At 41.9% G+C, this 19,188-nt stretch overlaps 1 protein-coding gene across 4 annotated transcripts in view; it reads right to left on the bottom strand.

Moving 5' to 3' along the window:
* The window catches only part of wasf1 (WASP family member 1), a 55,715-nt gene extending 37,158 nt beyond the window's left edge, over positions 1-18,557 (bottom strand). For 3 of the 4 annotated variants that reach the window (XM_046373894.1, XM_046373895.1, XM_046373896.1), the window contains exons 1-2: positions 18,451-18,556; positions 18,078-18,308 (exon numbers count right to left, since the gene is read on the bottom strand). The gene's annotated coding sequence lies outside the window, so the exon portion shown is untranslated. Of the gene's footprint in view, positions 1-18,077; positions 18,309-18,450 lie in introns of all 4 variants that reach the window. The other variant, XR_006841708.1, reaches the window with a different exon arrangement.
* Positions 18,558-19,188: the final 631 nt, after the last annotated feature.

The raw sequence follows: 19,188 nt of genomic DNA, 5'->3' as shown, positions 1-19,188 counted from the left end.
TGAATAATAAATAACTTATAATAATAATATAATAATAAATAAATTATATTAGACATTATGTTTTGGATGTGTCAGGATTTTCCTCATACTGAAGTGTTGCAGAGGAATTAATTACCTATAGCTATCCAGTTAGGAAGACAGTCCAGTAGTCTGCTTCTGCAGTGACTGAGATGTCGATATGCAGGGAACACATTATCTACTTAGAGCTAATAAAAGTATCCATCCAGTAGGCTGATACCCTGTGGCTCAGGCTATGTAAATTATCAGGTGAGCAAGTTTTACATGTCTGCAAACCCAGAGTCTTTCAGATCATCCTGAATAAAGGGAGTGAAATGACTATTCGATCACACAAACGGAATCCGAGGAGGAATGTCAGGAGTTCTGGTCTTGAGTCTGTGATCGAGATGAATCTCAAACTTATAAATCAAGCGTGCCAAGTTAAAATATCCAGTCAAAAAACAGTTTTGTACAGAACATTCTCCCAAACAATGTCTGTAAAGTTTATGGAGAAACGCCATAAAAACTGAAAAATCTTACACTTAGCAGCATCGCAGTACACATATTTTCTCCTGCATTGTTATTCACTTTCTCTGACCAGTTTTGCACAGCAGGTCTAAGATATAAAAACTTCCCAGCTTCCACATCCACTGTGCTCACTTCTGAAAACCATAACAAAGTTCAATATGCTGCTGACTGAGTAGAAACTTTTTTTCCGTTTGACTATTTTATAATTATTCTTGCCATAATAACAAGTGATTGTATCTAAAAGCCAGTCATGGTCAGTGACCTTGAACTTAAGCAGCTGATATTCCACAAAGAATTGAGAGTGTACAAGTCATTGATGACCACCTAATGATTACTCTTCAGATTTCTGACCATTCAGCTCAATAGCTGCTCCATGAAAGAATGGATGCGGATGATGAATTTGACAAATCTTACACTGAGAATACTATGCTCTTCCATTTTCAATTTTATCTTGATTTAATAAACAAGGCAGCTGAGGGATCTTTGTGAGAGAACTATGGTTATCCTATTGTTTTTTCCTTCCTTGTGCCCTTATTCTTTTCTCCTCCACTGACTGTGCCTTGCCAGTTTAAAAGTGGAGGGCCATCACTGCAGCCCATATAACCATGAAATAATCAGGGATGATTACTATATAAAAATCTTTCACATACCTGCTGTTTCCCTTCCGTCTCCTTCTTTTATGTTTCCATCCTCTCTACAGACTAGTCAGCCTTATACCTCTATGCACACCCCTTCCCACTGTCCTCCTACTTTTATGGTCCATACATCTTGGGTGGTGCTTCCTGCTGTCAGCTGTCACCATGGCAACGGCTGCAGTGGGATGTCATTGGTCACTTTGTAATATCCCAAGAGAGGTAAAGGCAAAGACAGTGGACAAAAAAAACAAACAAAAAAAAACCAGAGCAGAAGGGAGGAATGAATGGGCTGAGATCTGAGTGATGTCTCAGAAAAGTGATAGCAATTGATGAATGAACACAATATGAGAGAGAGAGAGAGAATAAGAGGGAGATCGTGGATTGCTCATCCTTTGTGTATAAGCACAAAGCTGGTTGAGGGACAGCACGTGCCAGTGGAGAGCGAGGGGCCCTCCACTGGTGTGGGTCATTACACTCGAGACAATATGTCCAACTAGAGGCTCTAATGAATCCTAATAGAGCATTTACTCACTCACACTGCTGCACAATAAAACCAAGGACCCCCAATGTGGAGCAGGTCAAGGGCCTTTTATTTAGAGGGCTTGGTAGAAACACCAGATACTTAAGACAGCCTCAGTTATAATCTGACACACACAGACATAACCATACAAAAGCAACCAGTGCTTCTTGTAGAGTTTTCAAATCATGGACAGAAGGGATGATTAATTCTAAGAAAGAATGAAAAACAAAACAAAACAAACAAAAAAACAGACACTTTGACCAGATACAAATACGGACAGTTTTGCTGGCATTATGTGAAACTAGAGTATCACAGGAGGAGAGGGGAAATAGAGAAAGAAACTAGCAGTAAACCAGCAAGGGAGCCAGTTGGAAGTGAAATTAAATGGCCTTGGCGGTCTGAAACAAGAGGAAACTCAACAGTGAGTGATGTAAAATTTATGATCTGAACAGTTAATCAAGATATTTTCTGTGTGGATCACCATGAAACAGAATCCAACACACAGCGGTTCTAACCAAAGTCTTACATAATGGGTGCAGGGTTTCTTCAAGGTTCACTCACCATCCCACCATCCTAATGATATAATTAATTAAATTAATGTGACCTCAACCTGGGTAAGCAGCAGAAAATGGATGACTAGATAACTTAAGTTCATTATTTTTATGCTAAAATTGACATTTGCTCTTTATGAGATGGTACGCACCTTAACTACTGTAACAATCAACAGTGGATGTTTGATTTAGGCCTGATGGTGATAACTAAAACTTAAAATGATATTTTGGAACAACTTTGGTTTTAAGGTGGTTCCAAACAGCCGGCAATCAGATAAAACATTTTAGAACTGTCATGAAGTTTGCAGATGGCAAAAGAAAAGATAAGATTTTTTTTGAGGAAACTGAATGTTTTCAGACTTTAAGACCCATAGAAACCTTGTGACTGCTGTCCCAAATAAAATATAAACAAATGCAGGAGCATGAGGTTTGTCCTTTAGTTATTGACATCCTATAACCTCTAAGGGTCAACAATTAAACTGCTGAAAAAGACCAATGTATGCATATAAAAACAAATGCATATTAAAACAAAAAATATAGTGTCGTTCTCTCGATAAAGACCCTTCCTCAGAGCCCTGTCAGAACTTAAAAATGGCTGCATTTTCTACATCAAATGAATCTGAAAATATTTGTTTTCCCACGGATTCTCGAAACTTGTACACTGTAGTCTTGGTTTCTTCCTACATTACCAACAGCTGCAAACATAAAAAAAACAGACATCTGAACAGGGAAAATGGAAGAGCCACAGGAGCCAATGGCAGAGAGAGCAGAGATCAGCCTGGCAAAGTGTACCAGCAGCTGCTTTAAATCAGTAATGCAGATATGCAGTGCAGGACAGCTACCACAGCTCATTTTCCAAACAAAACAAAGGAGGAGAAAAAAACAAAAAACAAATGTACATCTGTCAAACTTAGAACTTAGCAAGGAGATTGCTCTTTTCTTTAGCTGGTTGAGAAGACTTTACCTTTGTGACTGCAGTGTCTCAACAGGAAAAATGACGTGTCTGGCTCATCATTAATGTTATTCTAATAAGGAAGCTCTAGATTTGTAAATTCTATGGGTCCTTTCATCTTCTGACTCATTAGCACATATGGCTACAATTTTATCTGCATTCCCTTTAAACGGCCAGACACTTTCAATCACTTATTTTAAGATAATAAAAAGCTCAATTTGCTATCTTCTTGCAGCGCCCAACTGAATTAGATGTCATTTGGAAGTTGGACAAGACTGAGATATTTGGACTTATTATGCTGAAAGGAGGAAGGTCTTCTTCCTCACTCAGTCACCTCCATTTCCCCTGGGCTGAGTCAGTGTGTGAAGCTGGTAAGATCCTCCATCTAAAATCTCCTGCTTCCATACCACTTGGACTGGGACTGGGGGGGGGGGGGGGGGCTTGTCATTCTCTTCATGCTACTTAAGTCAATTTTACCCCAGTCTCAGTGCTTTGCTACTTTTGGTGGGAACAGATTGTCAGATTGTCAAAGACGAGAGCTGGCACCTCTGCAGAGTAAGAGGTCTCTGGTGCACATGTGCAGAACGAAATAACACGCACAAACACACTGAGCGTGGTGCAATTTTCTGATAGTAACCTGAGAGGTTGAAAGAAGTTCTTGTGAAAGCTCCATGTAATAATAAGCCAATATCATTTTCAGTAAAACACACACATACACACACACCACCCCTTCCATTTAAGACTACAACATGGTCATTTCCCCTTCCTCACCCATCACAGCAGATCATATTGGCATAACATAACATGGCTTGTGCCAGTGCGTCTTCCTTCCAATTAAAATTCTGTACCAGCCGGCACCCCTTCAGCAGTGAGATGACACCTTGCAGGTCCTCACCAGTGAGGTGCTACAAACACACGCACACGCACATACACACACACCTTGTTGGAGCTGAAAATACACCTGCAGCATTGCTGCTGTCATGCTAACTAGGTTTGCTGGTAGTGTGGAAACTTTAAAGAGTGCTTGTGGCAAGGGATATGGATACATTATAAACTCCCTCACCTACTGAATTTCAGACTGCACTGTATTTTTTGTGATATTCTTTTTGTTCTTTTTTTAACTTGTGCGTAAACAAAGGGTGCTCTGTGAAGTGTGGTCAGCTTTTTTCATGTGGAAGACTTCCTTTTTTGTTATCCCTCAACCTGAGCTCTGTACTTCAGGCCCTCCAATCTGCCCATGGTCATTTTCCATGTACATGTTACACAGCAAGCAGTCCCGATCAAGCAAAGGTGTGAAGCAAGGCAGTCATTTAGCACTATGCCGGGCTTCTCCTCCTGACAAGACCAGCAGTGATCAAAGTGAGCACCCTGGCATGCTGGCACTCAGATGGTGCTCAGGTACTCAGATGGCACAGTTCCACTGGCTGGCTTTCTGAACTGTTATAATGTTGCCTGGCAGCTGTAAACAAGTTTCAGGAGCTGCTTCGGAAGAAAACAAATAACAGCTGCAATACTGACTGCTTAAAAATCACAAATCTCTCTTTCTTTACCGTCTTTCGCTCTCTCTTTGTTATCTCTATTTCATTTACATTACATTGCAATACTTCATGCGTGGAATTAAACAGCCAGGTTGTCTTTGTGCATACATAATACACACTGTTGTTGTCTTTCTCCTTCCCACAGATCTTTGGAGAAGATAACGACGAATCTAAGCTATCCATTCATCAAACATGTTCTGTGTTCACTGTGACTCAACAATGGCTGTCTGTCCACTACACTTTACATTCAGTGCAGGAACACTGATGAACCTTCTACTGGGTGAGTAGTTGGACACAGCCCACATTGTATTTTGTTACCAAGAGCTTAGATTGCTTTAGACATTCATTTAGCGAACATGCTTTATCTCACTGTAGACGTGCACAACTAAATATTCATAGATGTCAGCGTGCCAACATCAATGAATTGAGTGTCTGATGAACAAACAGACTCAAAGAAGTTTATCTGCTGAGTGCACGGAAACCCACTGGTATGAATAATGAAAGCCTGCTGCTCAATAATAAATGTCTGCACGCGCGCACAGTGCAGCTGCGCTTGTTTGGCCTGTGAGGAAAATTTCATTATACCAACTCCCATGCTGTTCGTGCAGACGTGAAGGACATGCACGCAAAGCAACCGCTGCAGCAACCCCTGTCCGCTTGAACAACATACAACGATGTCAGAAAAGAAAAATCCCAAAGAAGCAAGCACATGATGCATACTCACAAGTCCAGTGCAGAGAAGTACTAAACAAACTGGCCAACATGCTTGTTAAGAGGGCAAAACTCTTAAATAAAGAGGATACTTAAAAATTCAAAGTTCTGTCAACTTATTCATTCACAGCCCCCCCTCTTCCCCTCCATCTAGTAGTCGAAAGAAAATTGGACGGGTGTTGTCTCAAGAATGCACACCTGCAACAGCTACAGGAGACTTTGTGTATATGTCCTTGTGCAATATTTCATGCACTTCTCTCAAACATGACAATGAAGGAAGTTACAAGTTTCAGGAGGACCTTCGGCATAATGCTGCATGTTTGCACGTTAAAAGAAAGTTTCCAAGCTCCTGTGCAGAAACAGAGGTTGTCCAGAGTGGGAGGGGGTTCACCAGAGAGAGAAAGAAACAAAGATAAAGAGAGAGGGGGACAGAGAGAGAGGGAGGGAGGGAGAGAGAGACAGCTTGAGGCACGAGGAAAAAAAAAGCAGATGAAAAAGCAGAGTGGGTGGCGTTGCGGGAAACAGAGAAAGAGACCATCTTCTCTCTCACTGAGATCAATGCTCGAGTCGTCACCAGGGGCTCTGTTTTTCAGCCCCGAGTCAGGATCACAAACGACGGAGGCTTTCCATGGTTGAGAGGGAGCTACTGTAATAGCTAATACAGTATATTGAAACAACAGTTTTTCAATGTAGTGCAACATGGTGGGTACCGTGATTCAATACTGGACAAGGTACTGCGATGTACTGATTTACATCCATGTGACTGCTGTAAATATCCCAGAGGGGAACATGTCAAAAGCAGTTACACTTTTGAGTGTAAAGAGACATGAATCACAGGATATGGCACCCTGCTTTTTCCACATCAGAAGGGCCCTTTAAGCAGCGCTCACCTTTAAATTTTCATCATTTCACCACCCCTCTATCAATCTACCGAGATCTGGTGAAAAGGCTCTGACTTGTTCTTCTATGAATTTCCTTTGATCTACATCTAAGAATACATTATGGTCAGAGAGTGAAAACAAGAGTGGTTTCAGAGTCTTGTGATATAGCTTGGAGGCAAAGTGTATTTCAGTCTCTCATGCACCACTGCCTCTCACAAAGAAGAAAATGTGTAAACACAAGCAAAACAAAAACAAAAAACACAACAGCTGTTAAATCATTTATTTCAAAAAGATGCTGACTATATATTCTGGGTGCTTGTAATAGTAACTGACTGCTATTAATTTACGTCTTTTCTTTCCCTTGCACATTGTCATATTTTTTAAACGATAACATGTGCATCATATGGACATAAGTATTGGGCCAACTGATCATTACACCTACAGGAACTTTAATGACACTGCATTCTAGATACATATCACCACCACCCCAACACAGTGCCTGTGAGGTCACTGTTGGATAAAAAAGGCCTGACAGGCAGATCAAGGCTCTGTGTGGGAAAGTCAAGTTGTTCCACACCAAACTCATCCAGCCATGTCTTTATGGACTTTGTGCACTGGGATAGCAAAGGACCTTCGCCAAACTGTTGCCACAAAACAGTTTGGAAGCATAGCATTGTCCAAAATGTCTTGGTATGCTGAAGCATTAAGATTTCCCTTCACTGGAAGAAAGGGGCTGAGCCCAACCCCTGAAAAGCAGGCCTATAGCACACCTGAGTTCAACAATAAAGTGGTCTGTCCTAGTACATTTGTACATATGTTGTATGTAATTTCTTATCTTAACATTACAACAATCAGCATCTCAAGAGGCAAAAAAAAGTTTAATAGAAGAATTCACGCTGTAAAAGAGCTATAAATTTGGTACAACAAGAGTAAGCTTTTTCCCTACAGTTCAAATGTTATTTCGAAACCAAACTTTCCACATTTTTTAACATGCTGAAGCTATCAAACCAAAATCTGGGATTACATCAAAATCTAGGCATGAGGGCCGCACCGTGATTGTTTCGTAAAACAATGCTGACAGAGCAGGGGCGATAACAAACAAGCCATTCACAACCATTTAGTGAACGGAGTGGAGCTTGGCAGCAGCTGAAAGGTGGATAAGTGAGTAAGAGAGACAAGAGGGGAAGCATGAATGTGGGATAAAATGGACCAATCAGACAGTGCCCAGGGCAGCAGTGCAAACCTCTCCTAGGCTGTCTCTTGAGTTTGTGTGTAGTGTCACAGTCTATGTCAGTGCATGATGATTCTGGGAACAAAGTGCTGGCAGACCACTGTGTTGATGGGTGAGTGAAGGTGCCCTTGCTTTGAGGAGGCCTGAGGCAGCGCCAGCGGGCGCAGAACCGCAGGACTGACAACTGGGACGACACCAAGTTCTGGTTTGATCAAGTCTTAAAATGACTGCGCTCAGCCAAGCAACACTTTTTCCAATGAGACAAAACATGGCATGTTAACTTCAACGCACACACAAGCATGCATGTTACAAGACGTGTTCTAATACACTGCAAATTCTAGCCCATAAATACTCAAGTTTTTACATCAGTTATGATAATGGAGGTTTCAAAAACTCCAACAAGGATATATCAGGACATTTTACAGTTAGAAAAATAACTAATAATGGAGCCATTGTTACTAAATGACCTCAAATGTAATTCTGTACATCAGCCAATATAAAAATCAAATCAAATCTTAGATAATATCTGCAAGTACACAGCCCAATCATTTAGAAGAAGAAACACAATTAAAATATCACAATAAGGTCCACATACAAATCTAAAACAACTTTTGAAATTTCAATGAAGTTTAGGACAAAACATATTCAAACTACAGACATCACAGTCTTTCTGCCAAACACTGGATAGCTGGAGGAGGTGGAATCAACTCCACACACAGATGCACACACTGGCACACATGCTGAGAGCAATAGGTGGTGCCACAGTGGCGGGCATGCAGGGGGTGCTTGGTCACTGTCCTCAGGGCCTTTTTTCTATCTATAGAAACAGCATACTCATTAGGGGTCAAAAGGTCAGCTGCAGGCGTCATATGACCTGTATGTCATGACATCACAGCAACCCCACGGCACCGTCCACCTCACGCAAACACACATACATAGTCCTGACAGCTATACTTAAAAATGCCACCTCTAGGCAAAATGGTGGGTGAACATTTTCCGCAGACAAACGAGCACAGCCGTGGTGGGAGGAAAAAAAAAAATCTCTAAACAGCAAATGATAGCTATAGAAGACAACGTGTGGTCTAACAGTCTTGTATTAACAGCACTATGAGAGAATGACTCAATTAAGGCGACCACCATCCACTTACTGATTCACAGCGCCTACGAGGCAGTTTTTCCAAGGAACGAGATGAGATTTTAAGATTGAGGTGGATTTAACATGTCTGTGAGATTCAATTTGCTATATTTAGATTACAGAGTACTATATGTGAGACAGAAGATACCATCCTCCATTCACACAGCTGACACACACTCAGCACAGATTTGATCATTATATCAAGCCCAATGCAGCCTCTTGTCTCTGGTGAAGGTGATATGGGTGACAGTGGGACAGAGAGGATGGAAACAAAAGCACCTTTCACTTTCTTTTCTCCATTTTGCGTCCGGCTGTCACCAGGCATTGTACCACTCCCCACTGGTCTCCAATCGACACAACTTGAAAGGGAAGCAAATCCAATTCTTCCTGCAGGTACAAAGCCCCTCGGTCCCCTATTCTCGCTTCTTGTTCGGCACTATTTTCCCCTCTTATCAGTGGGCATATTTCAAGCCCCCGGTCTTCTCTTTTAAGTGAGGCTGGTGGTTGTGTGTGTGTGTGTGTGTGTGTGTGTGTGTGTGTGTGTGAGAGAGAGAGAGAGAGAGAGAACACAAGAGCCAGAATCCACAGCAGTTGTTATCACTGTTCCCACATAATTCTTTGTTATCTATCCTGGTCAGTCAGATTTTGGCTTGACTGTCGTCCCCCTCATCACTGACCCTTTTAGTGTGTGTGTGTGTGTGAGAGAGAATATCTAAGTCATCATGCCCTTGTCAGACACAGTCACTATTGCATCGCTCTGCAGCCGAAAGCTCTCTCAGTCCTGTTGCAATTAGATAAACACCTACTCAAATTGCTCACAGTCTACCTTTTCCTCTTCCTGCTCCACAGGAGAGCCTTTCATCTCACAAGTACTGAAGTCGCTCCAGATACTGATCAGATATAGATACAGAATAGTTTGCCTCACTGGCTCGAGCACTGTACATGATTCAGAACTCAAATCTCTTAACTACTTTGGCCAAATCTTCACTAAAACTTCTTCAAACTCTAAAAGACTTTAAAAAACAAGTGCTATCCTGTTTTCAGGATAGCACTTGAAGCTGAACCAAAAACCTTGCATTTATGCGACATATGATTTAAAGCATTCAGCTCTCGGGATGCTCCAAAGCCTCAGTTTCACTTGCACAACCAAGCAAAACATGGTTAACACAGCAGCAGCATCTTAAACCTGAAGGGGAAGGCTGAGGGAAAAGCAAAACACAAGAAAGAAACAACTCAACAAATATTTAGATACATGTAAAAAAAAAAATCTTTAGTATGTCCTACAGTGTGGCTATTAGATATCCTGGGTGAAGTGAAAAGGCAATGAAATGAACCTGCACAGATTTTCTCTGTCTTTTCTTGATCCACGCTACATTTGGTAAATTTAATTTGAAGCTTGAGGCAACATCTGGCCTGGTGAACAACTGCCCCAATCCTTCCGCTTCCTCTATTCTACTGTAATGATACCTCTGTTTGAACTCAGTGTAGATCAGCAATTTTTTTTAAAAAAAAGAATCTGGTCAAGCCCCAGACACTGCTGATGCTAAGACATGTTGACTGCAAAACTGGCAGTCATCATTTGCCTCACTGGAAGCAGTCAGCACTGACTGTGCAGCTCATGGCTTATGTAAAGTAGGACATAGGAAGGAGAGGAATATGGTGCACGTCAGAAACAGATAGTGGGAGAGGGGCAGGAGCGAGACAGCGGGGAGAAAAAAGACACAGAGGAAAAAAAACTCACAGGGAGCTAATAAAAAATAATGGACAGTGAGACAGATGGAAAAAAGAAGAGGCTCTGCTGCAGCAGAGGCAGCAGTCCCCAGTGGTGCAGCCAAGCCTGTCTGTCAGCACCTATCTGTCCTCCTGAGGCTTAGCTACAGAAGCCAGGCTCTTGCCTCAAGTCGCCACTAACATTTATATAACCACACACAAAAATCGTGAAATGACCTTTGACCTTATTCTACACTGCAAGATGGACCCATATGGGTCGCTGCTAGACTGCCAAGCTGGAGGAGGGTGGTTTTCCTCCAGGCTGCTCACGCCGAGCTCATTTAACTCCAAACACTGATCTGGCATTTAGCCAGCTAGGACTTCTGAAGACAAACATATACATGCAAAAAAAACACACACAGTTGCAAGACGGAGCAAACTGGTGCATACCCTTAATGACATTTTGCTTTACATATCTTAAGTCACAGCTGGCAGTTCACAAGAGGAGAGTGTTTGGATCAAATGAAAACGTTAACTTGGTTTAAAGATCAGAGACACCCCTGCCCCATCGGCATCCCAGTTTCCTGAAAGACATAAACAAGCCCCGGATCACATTACCTGCCAAACACCAGCATTGTTATTACTGCAGTCCATCTGCTGCTGTTCACAGGAGTAAAGCTGCCCTGCTTTCATAGATCACCGCGGTATGTGTGTATTGATGCTTGGGTGGTTTGTACACACACACACTTCTCTAATTGATCATCAGTAAATATTGATTTCTAGATTGTGTTATTGAAGTTAAACATACACCTGTCATATTATTCAACGTTTTTTGGTTAGAAATTCTGTTGGCAAGAAAAGCAATATCATGCAGTTATAAAGGTCCCTTTGTGTTTACCAGCCTCCAGATTTACCGGATTTACTGAGCCTTTTTCACCTCGTTTTAGCTTCTGCTTCAGATTCTGCCCCTGGAGGTGTCTGTGTTATTTATCAAAAAGGTACACCAGCCTGTACAGCTGCCATTGTATCATCTGAGGTAGACCTGGCATGTTAAGTCTGAAGTGAGGAGCACTTCTATCCTTATGCACTGATGGAAGGACTGTGCAAACAACAGGTGAAAGTAAGTGTGGTTGATTGAGCATTCTGCTGGATTTATCAAGCATTGAGGACCGGTGCTTTATAAAAGAAAACTTAAAGCAGAGCAATCATACACTATATGGACAAAAGTATTGGGACATCACTTTATTATTGAATTCAGGTGTGGTATGGGGCTGTTTTTGAACCCCTTACTTCCAATAAAGGGGACTTAATGCTTAAGCATACCAAGAAATTTTGGACAATGCTATGCTTCCAACTTTGTGGCAACAATTTGGGGAAGGCCCTTTTCTGTTCCAGTCCTGACCTCAACCCCAGCACTGATCTCTGAGCAGCATTTCAAAGTTCTGTGGCCCAAGCTAACTATGCGCAGCTAACTTGCCGGCAGTGTTGTAGTTCATAACAATAGTTAAGTCTGCGATTGGCTATGTGAACATCATTAAGGCTCACAGTAACAGCTTGCTGGCTGGCTACACAGTCAAAGATGCAGAGGGACACACACTGAGGCTAGATCAAGGACAAACAGACAATGCGTATGGACACGGTCAGAGTAAAGAAAGATGAGTTATCTATAGACTGATGTCAGTAATTCATATAGGACTGCAATAAGATTTAGACTGAACACAAGTGTTTTCCCATTCTTACATAATTGTAGTTTTTGACACACTCAAGCTGTGGGCATGTGTCTATAACTGAAAGGCAGTTATGTAAAGGACTGCTGTGTCTCAAGCTTTTTCCTGTAGCTTGAGGTGAGAAACTGCATTTGATATGATATAGTTTGAAATTTTAGCATAGTTTAGAACAGCCTGAGAGTAGATAAGCACAAACAACTACCAGCCCCATGTCTTTGTATTTCCTCTGGCACAACATTGAATGGAGGTTGAAGACATTGTGTCGTCTCTCTCACCGGACCACAACCTCCCTCCGCTGACTGCCTGCCTTTACAAGATGTCTCTGTCACCAGTAAGATTTCAATCACCTTTATCTGACTTTTGCTCTGCAGCAAAGACTTGTCCTGTTGAACAGTCAAGCACTGCAATATCATAAGCACTGATAACACAGATGAAGTGATTGCTAGTATGAGTACGGCTGTTTACGAGTTGGTTCTCTTGCCGAGGATTTAAGTGAACATGGCATTTCCTGCTAACCACCAAAGACAAAAAGGAAAAAGGGAGCTTTCCTCCACTTCCGATCTTCGCATCTGAAATGGACGAGCAGAGTACCCTCACTGCTTCTGCTGGGCCTCTATCCAGCAGAAATCAAACGAGCCTTGTGCCCAGGCCTCATACAAATCCAAAGTGGAGCTGGATCCTTGCTGGGAGCTGTAAATGAACAGCCAAATACTGGCTCCTAATTGAAGGCAGCAGCTGTCTGTGTGCACAGGCACCCCTGCCGTGAAACTGTGGACAAACACACTAGGACGCTAAGAGGGTACTTCCCCTTTTGCTCTCTTTTTCTTTTCTCTTATTCAGTTCCCTTCAACAGTCGGCCTTGCCCGTTTCTCCTTTAAAGATTTTTTTACATTTCTAATTTTTTTTCAGACAGTTTGATAGACAGACATGCAAACCAAATCTATTTGACTCTATTTAATTTTCCATTTTGATCTGATCTTTCACTGTCTTGTCTCTCCACCTCTACCTTGTTCCCTTCCCTTGTTCCCTGTGCTCCTACCTAATGCGAGGAGAGGAACTCAGAAGAAAAACGAGTGCTTACGAAAATCCTGATAAAAACGCAGCGTGCCTGTAATTGAATACGGACATTTGAGTTCTGACATGAGGGATTGAAGCTGCAGACGGGATAAACGTGCCTCGCCTCCCATTTCTCCAGCCTCCATCAATCATCACACATCACCGCAACGACCAAGGCATCGGTCGTTCCAGCTCAACAAGAACCCATCAGTGAAAGAGAGGACTGAACAGGGGGAGGCAGAAGTCAAGGAAGAGGAAAAGATATTCAAAGAGAAGGAAAAAGGAGAAACATACTGTGTCATGTTGTGTCACCCATCATGGTGGAGTTTTGCCAAACTCTGCATAATCAAATCTAGTCAAATATATGCATGCTCCAGTGCAGTCTAGTGAAGTCACATGGCAGCATTTAGAGCTAAATTACGCACAGAACAACACGGTGGCCTAAAAGGGCAGATAGATCACATTGTTGTTGCTTTACTAATACAAACACTATAAATATCCTAATTTTGGATATTTTATATGCATAAATACACAGTGGAAAAACACACCCACTGTCAGCACGTGAGCCAATAGCTATTGAGAGCCCTGTCTCCAATTCTCCCCTGGAGCCGACCAAGGCCTCATTGTGCTCAGAAAGGTATCAGCCTACGTTTACCATCCAAACGTACACATGACACCAGGGGAGTGGCCTCAGCAGTCCACAGTTTATCCCATTGTGTAGCTCTTTTTGGCTCTCAGCTAAGAGAATAAGCTAGGTCAGCGGCAGGACACCATGGTGCTCCATTTCCCAAATACCTGGCTATTACTGATCGAAGAGTCGTGAGGGCTTTTTTATTCAGAACCAGCGGTAAGACCATGAGGAGAGAGTTATTGTAATATTTGAAGCCAATATTGCAGGCTTCAACCTTTTCCCCTCTTCTTTTCTTTTTTGTTTTGGCAGTGTGTTATCAGCTCTAAACCACATTTAGACTGTAATGACGCTAAAGTTCTAAGTCTGAACAAATACATTTATTTTTAAAGCGGGAAAGCACAAGCATACCCTTTCTGCCAAGCTGCAAGTGGCACATATAAAATACCACAAGGCTGAACATCATTAAAGCGAGACAAAATCCTTTCTAAAAGTCATGAGAGTCTAAAGAAATGTGGTGAGTAACGTATCTCTTTCACACATTTAAAAACACAGCAGCTGTAGTTGACAGCAGAGATGTTCACACATCACAGTGAGAAAGAACCTGCTGTACAGATATGGAGGAAAACAGAAAAGTTAAGCAGGCTACACAGAAGAATAAGAAGACATGAAACTAACTCCTGGTGGTATTTGCTAATTGAGAAAGAAAGAGAGAGGAGATGAGGCTGAGTTCCTACAGTTGAGAAGAGGCAGCTCTATACTGAGATGGAGCTTTGGTGTTTTTGCCCTGTTGGCAGTGGACACAGTCAGACAGGTCTATTTCAGAGATATCATGTCAGCTCACTGAGAAACCCCGTCAACGCCCTCTCTTCCCCTGCATGACTATGAGAGAATGAAATGGAGTGGCTGAAAAGACAGAATGGCAACTACAATAGAGACAAGGAAAATGATTAAGTGGACAAAAGGTGACTGGGAAATACAAGGGGAGTGAGGACATATTTTGCATGATACTGTATGGATATAAAGATGGCGAATATTTATTTTCAATGCCAAAAAAAATATATATTAATTATGATGTTCAGTTATCATCACAGAAAAATGGTTCTCCCTTCATTTTCCCTGATACAATTAACTTTAGTAAGAAGAAATATAGTTCTACATTTGCTCCAGGGTAAGTATGATGAAAGTAAAAAAGTAAAAGTTAAGTTTTGGATGTGTTGTGGTTAGGTCAGGAACACCACGACAACTCCTTTTCCTAGAGCTGTACAGGGGAGTAATGGACCATGCTAGAAAGAGAATGAGAACAGTATCCCACATTGAGAAAATGGGTTACAAAAGAAAAGAAGGGAAAAAAATACAGAGTGAGAGAGAGAGAGAGAGAGAGAGAGAGTAAAAAGTCCCAACCGAGGATGGGCAGATATATGGAGAAAGCAGGGAAGGAGGCGATGGAGGCAGTGGCAGTAAGGCACAAGGAGCACCAGTCAGACAGGCTAACTGAGCCCTGGTGTCCCTCTGTCAGGCCAGTTCAGAGCGGGGACAGAAGCAGTATTATAGAGCTGTGAGCCTGGCCAAGATGAACAACAATAGCTGCTGTGTGCCGGAGCCTCTGGAGCATCCTAACAGCTGGGAGATAGGAGGTCTGTCTGTGGCACGTAATGGGGCGTTGCACATCACACACACACACAAATTCTCTCTCTCTCTCTCTCTCTCTCTGCCTTTCCCAGAATCCCTGGCCCACCTTCTTCCAACCTCCTCCTCCCTCTCCTCATGCCAGGCAGCCATCACTGATTTTTTCTTTTCCTTTCTCTCTTTATGTGTTCTTTCTTGATGCCGTGTGTTATCCTGTGTGTCCTACTATCACCCCTCTCCACCTCTGTGGAGAAAGACAAAAGGAGAGCTGCAGAAAGAGAGATATTCTTCTTGCTAGCAGGAGAAAACCAGAGACTGGCAGAGGATCAGAGCAATGTCAACAAATAAGAGCGGTCCAAAAGCCTGCACAGGAGGCGTGCCAAGGCTGAAACACAGGGAAAAACATGAGAACTGCACACTGTTCAGGAATGTCATCCCTCACAGCAAAAAGTTCACAAACAGCATCAGATAAAACCATGGTAATATGTTCTCTTCTATTCTGGGAATACACCTGTAGGTAAGGCCATTTGTCGGGTAAACAGAAAGCTGTTATATAGACTCATGTGTCAAAGCGCAGGTTATACAGATAGAACCTTCAACTTTCCAACTTTTCACCTGTGTTTAATGTTTTAGTGCAAACTCAAAAATACCACCATCTTGGGAAAGAACTAGCCGTAAACAAAACGATCATGCTGATTTGACACCACAGTGGGTACACTCCAGCGTACATCCACACAGAAATGAGTTGAGATGGTGAGTTTGATCACCGGTTCTGTAAATGTCATTTAAGGAAAAAGATGCTTTAAAAGCAGCCAATACGGCAAATGCTTTTTGTACAAGTATGCTCCCCCTGCACTGTTGTGAAAGCCTATAGCTTCCACTCATGTCAGCCATGTGACAGTTTGGATGGCACTGTTACAGAGTGATAAATATAACAGCTGCAGCGGTACAGAATATTCTGTCCAATGAGCCAGAGCTGCTTTCACACACAGTAATCTATACATTTACTGCAAAAAAAAAGACTTATCTGAAAAGAAAAGTGAAAAAAAGAAAACAGATTCAATATTATAAAAATGTTCTTGAATAAATTAAAACTCTAAAGTGGCTTTATATCAAATTAAAAAATATATTCCCTGAGCATTGTACAATGGTCCAGACAGTGTAGCTATAGAGCTCTGTGGCTAATTTTAGTTTTAAGGGTCAGCCCCTTCTGTCTGTTTTCATTGATGTGGTGTCTAGACATAAAGGATTTCCTCTTGTGAGACAATAAAGATCCGGTCTGAAATGATCTGACAAAGTAATTCATTAACTTCATTACAAAGTAAATGAGTAAGTAAAATCCTTAAGTTTCATACACATCACGTGCATCTAATACCGCAGCAATGCCTTGCTTAGGCCTGGTTTCTGTCTCTGGTGTGTTATCATAACATTTGAATATAATTTTACATAAGAGGCACAAACTGGCCCCACTAACCTAGTGTCAAACGCTGCAGGCACAGCAGCGCACGCAGACTTTTCTCAATGGCTCTGCAGCTGATGTTTCATTCATCACCAACCATAGATCTTTCCACTACAAGATGCTCTTATTTTACTACTGCATTTTGAAAATACGTTCCTGTCTTTACTGTGTATGTGTGTGTGTGTGTGGGGGGGGGGGGGGCTTTCTGCAGCATCCAGCAGACCCCATCCGCGGTATGGTTTAAATTGACAGGCTGCAGGAAATATGGTCAGTTTAATGTAAGCCCTGTACCGCACAGTACCGCATGAGCTGGCATCATGCAACGTAACGAACATCTTCAAGCTGTAACCAGATGTATAAACGCTAATCATCACAGTCACCAAACGCCATTGTTCTTCATGCCCACTTTTCTTATTGCACTTGAAGTAGTACAAAGAAGGTTTCGAATTTCACAGAGCACGATTTTCACTGGGCTAAAGGCTACCATCCCCCATAACTGCAAACCAAGCTGGCTGGAATAGACCCCAGCCCCTATCCTCCTCTCTGACTCAAGTCAATGCATTTCGTGGGAAAATCAAATCACGTCGTGCCGATGCCAGGGGTTCTCCTAATCACACTGTACGAACCCGAAAGTCCACAACCCAGTACCGAATAAAAAAATGTGAAAGATGAGATGTGCGGTATGCTTTTATAACGTTAAACAATTTCCTTGGCATTGCAAATATTTGCTCTCCGGTTTCTCACCAACATGATATCCTTAAGACTGAACATGTCAAGACGGTGCTGCGGGAGCTCCTGCAGATGTGGACTTTTGTCCCTTATCAATTTTCCAGTAGTCCCGTCACAGATTTGTCGCTTATATATTCATTGGTAAACATAATATTTATACTTTTAAGGATTCTGACCACTTTGGACTCCCAACGTTGACAGCATTACCACATTTGTCACCTGTGTAGCTGCTGGGTTAACGTGGTAGTCAGTGATGGTCAAGCAGTGTTGAATTACCAAGACCGTTATTAGTCAGACAGCTCCAGTTTAAGGCTAATTTTACAACGTGGTGGCTCGGTTTTAGGATGCTTTACTGCTGCTATGGTTAGATAACGTTAACGTAATTAACCTTAGTTAAGTCTCATTTTAAAGTTAAACTTAGAGGGAAAGACTCCAGTACACAGTGTTCCAAAAAAATTACCTGATGCGATTGTTAAGATCCTTCTTATTGTCTTTCCATCCTTACAGAGCAGCAGAGCATGCCACCGTGTCCAAGAATTTAAATCCCCGGGTCGGATCCATGATTGTACTGTCTCAGTTTGTACTCCTGATGGAAGAGGCGGCGGCGGCGGAGGAGAATCCAGGCACCTTTTTCCAAAGGGAATCTCTGGGTAGATATTGGTGGATGTGGCACTAAACCGATCTAGTGAGGCTAAAAACGGGTTTCATAACATAAAATCAGCCGTCAGTTTTATTCATACGCGACAGAGATGTTATTTTCAAAGTAAATATTGTGAAATGACGCTTATTCGCTAGAAAATTTCCCCGTTTAAATTCGTGATAATGGTACTTACCACTCTATTGTTGGGGCGCGAGAGAGCGTTCCATGCAGGCGTTGAGCTTGTGGGAGGCTCGCGGATAACGTGCGCGCCCGCAGTATTGGCTAGTTACCTGAAACCGTCATGTTGTACTGTCCAATCGATTTCATTGAAGGACGCCAGTTGTGAATTTATTCCAGCTCTCACTGTCCATAAAAAATCATATCATTACACAACTAGTCGATCTACTGTGCAGTGTTTTCATGATATCATATTGACCATGTTAACATAAACTAGCAGAAGTTTACATTGTGTTCCTCTTCGTTCGTTAATCGCGTGTTTTGATGATTCTACACGTTTGTAGAAGTTCAAGTATAATACAGTCCACCATAGACCTAAGAGATCCTATATGCCATTGTTTATGGAGGTATCCAACGATTATTGTCATTATAGACATATTTGCGAAGTATGTGCCCTGTAACGTCTATAGAATGTCACGAAATAACAAGAAATGAATACTTTTAAAACAATTAAATTTATAATAAATGTAATAAATTTATTATTTCAGGCTAACAGTTCAGAATCCAAAGTTATTAAATTCAGTCAGAGATGACAAAGAAAAGAAGCGCATCAGCACTGCTTTATTGTTTTATTTTATTTTATTGGAAAGCACTTTGGTCACTTTTGTGTTGTAAAGGGCTCTATAAATAAATGTTGATTGACTGAAATGTTGAACACGTCTAAGCAACTGGAAGCTTAGAACGTTTCGCCGTT

Source organism: Scatophagus argus, chromosome 19, assembly GCF_020382885.2.
Source record: "Scatophagus argus isolate fScaArg1 chromosome 19, fScaArg1.pri, whole genome shotgun sequence".
Lineage (NCBI taxonomy): Eukaryota > Metazoa > Chordata > Actinopteri > Scatophagidae > Scatophagus > Scatophagus argus.
Note: the sequence above shows the minus strand (reverse complement) of the source record. Positions and strands in the feature narration are given on the sequence as shown.